Below are 3081 nucleotides of genomic sequence, written 5' to 3' on the forward strand. Positions count from 1 at the left end.
ATTAAGCTATTAGATTCCAACAGCTTTTGAAATTTAGGGACCTCGACAGAGCAAGGATGACATTTTGTTGCAAGTCGAGTGGGTCTGGCGTAATTTCGTTGAGGGGTACAAGTGCACGATGCTCATCAGAGCAAATTCTGTGGAAACACTAAGAAACCTAGAACAGGGATGCAATACTGCGGCAACGTGACAGGAATTGAATTTTAACAGGGCGGAACGTATTAGGTTAGAGGTTCTTTATGGACCCTGTCTGGGAAGAATAGACTGGTTGTTGATACATCAGCTTCGATGTAGCAAAAATAGTATACACATGGGTTAACTATATTTTTATAGAGATATAAGACATGAGCGGGTTGTAAAATATTTCTAGCCTGGTAAATAAAGACTATCGTTTTGCAGCAGACTTGGTAGTATCCTCTATGTATTTATTCACATCCATACTGCCTGTAAATGTAAAGCCGAGAAAAGGTTGATTTTTTTCTTTTCATTATTTCATCGATTTTGCTTCTAATATATTGCTCCGTATATCTTTTTCACAATTCAATGAGCGCCTTACCTTCGCTTTATTTTTTATATTTAAGTAAGTCATCGTTCGTTATTGGTTTTATTGATTAATTAAATTTTAATTCAAACAAATCATTCATAGTTTTTTTTTCTCATTTATCAATTTTAAGTTTTTATTTTTTCGTTTTCATTTATTTCGTCCCTTCTTTTTATCTATATACGAATACGATATCGTGTGTGTTATTTTGTGTGCCCCACTTAAATATTTTTTCTTCCGAGTGACTGTGGTTTAATTGTTGTAACCTTCCATTTATTGTATTAAATAATTTTACCAAGAATTTTTCATACGTTTTAGTTTCGGTTTCGATTATGGCTTATGGCTTTCAAGACATCTATTTTTCATAAATAATTTTACCAATAATTTTTTATAAGTTTTGGTTTCGGTTTCGATTATAGCTGAATGAAGTCAAATTATATATATATATATACATATATATATATATATATATATATACATATATATATATATATTTCTTCGTAAGTTTTGGTTTCGGTTTTTATTAAAGCTGACACGCAAGTAATATGGGTATTTATTTTACTTTTGAATTCACTGCTTTATGATGTATAGAAAATTGCCTCTCATAATATATACTTAATCTGCAATTTTACCACTGGGCTAAGATAAATACTTTTTTCAGCGGTAACAAAATAGCTACAATAATATCAGGGCGTCTCCATTTACGCTGAATAACCACGGAATGTCAACAGCAATACATAATACATGTAGGAGTCGGCTGTGGAATTGGCACAGGTCCTCCTCGTTTAGTCATATTTTGTTTATTTCAATATTTACTACTAGCGGGGGTACCCGACGTTTCCCGAGTGTTTGTTTCCGGGGCGGGGGGAGTTTTAAAAAATGTTATGGTAGGTAAGTAGGAAGGATCAATCCCGGAGTCATGAGTAAAAGTAGGAAAATAAAGTGTGAAAAAAAAAATAAAAAAAAAACATCTACAACGTTAACAGTTCGGCCACCAAGAAAAGTCCATTCCAGTTGTTTAGGAAAAAAAAAAAAAAAAAAACGACTACGGTAGGTCGGCGCGAACATGAAAATATAATGTGAATTGTCCAGCACGCTAACCACTACGACACAGAGCACTGCAGCTTAGTTTAGTGATTTTAAATAACTTCACATGAAAGAACTACGAAGCCAAACCGGTGTTCTCTTCTCAACTGTTCCTTGTGAACGATCCCCAAACGGTGTTAAGTGGTGGCAGGGGGAGGAGGAATTTATTAGAGAGAAAATATTTTACCACTTCCATTGATCTTAACCGATTTTGGCCGTGACTTCTCAGCAGAAAAAGTATAGAAATCTAAGATTATCGAGGAATTTGAGAAATAATAAGCCTATAACACACCTCAGATATTGTTCTGCCGTTTGTGCATATTATATTTGCATGAAATATCTTGATTTTTAATCCTATTAAGGTCAAAATCCGACGGGAAAAAATGAGTTCATTTTATTTATATAGAAGAAGATAGAATAGAAGATAGAAGAAAGATAGAAGAAAGAAGAGAAGAAGATAGATAGAAGAAGAATAGAAAGAATAGATAGAAGATAGAAGAGCGAAGAATAGAGAAGAAGAGATTATGATTTTGTTTGGAATTTTCTCTGTAGTAATTAGTCGCGTACAAGCGACTCTATAAGTCACTCCGTCGGTTGTAGATACTGCAAGCAAAGACCATATGTGGGGGCAACTCCACATATAAGACCTTGGTCAATGTAGGGGCAACCTTCCATACCAATTTCACTATCAAGCTCCCCTACTCTCCGGGGAGTTGGTCCCATTTCCCCGTCACTCCTCACATTAAAAATCGGCCTTATGCCTAATTTGCTCGGTGGGGGAGCAAATAAATACAGCTTTTATTGGCCTTTTGGCCAAGATCCAAGGGTAGTATCTGTTTTGGTAGGTACTGCAAGCAAAGACCATACGTGGCGGCGATCCCACATATAAGACCTTGGTCAATGTAGGGGCAACCCTTCATACCAATTGTCACTATCCAGTTCCTCTACTCCCTGGGGAGTTGGTCCCCATTTCCCCTTCACTCCTCACCTTAAAAATCGGCCTTGTGCCTAATTTGCTCGGTGGGGGAGCAAATAAATACCCTGTTCTTGGCCTTTTGGCCAAGATCAAAGTGTAGTATCTGTCTTATTACATGCTGTACTTATTGTGATATAAAGTAGGGTATCACTTTTCTGTATTAATTTAATGTAAAATGATCACCCACTTTCCAACCAGTCAGTCTCAAAGACATTCAAGTCATTCTCCAGATCATTCAATTTTTTTTTAAGGATTTCAGTTATTTTTTTAAGCATTCAACTCATTCTTAAGGTCATTTAATTCGTACTTAAGTTCATTAAATTCATTCTAAGTAAGTTATTTTATTTATTGAAGTCATTACAGCCCCTTTTTTCGCTCATTGTAGTTTATCCTTAAGAATTTCATGTCAATCCTTCATTAACGTATTCATTCATTACACGAGAGCACGCGACTAATGGCTATCGGCCTTGTTTCTTTT

At 35.5% G+C, this 3081-nt stretch overlaps 1 pseudogene; it reads left to right on the forward strand.

Annotated features, from left to right (window-relative positions):
• The first annotated feature begins 2666 nt into the window (after positions 1-2666).
• LOC145298085 (U2 spliceosomal RNA) lies at positions 2667-2791 on the forward strand (annotated as a pseudogene).
• The last annotated feature ends 290 nt before the right edge of the window (positions 2792-3081 follow it).

Source organism: Euprymna scolopes, chromosome 18 (genome assembly GCF_053919585.1).
Source record: "Euprymna scolopes isolate OS-2025 chromosome 18, ASM5391958v1, whole genome shotgun sequence".
NCBI classification, from domain to species: Eukaryota; Metazoa; Mollusca; class Cephalopoda; order Sepiida; family Sepiolidae; genus Euprymna; species Euprymna scolopes.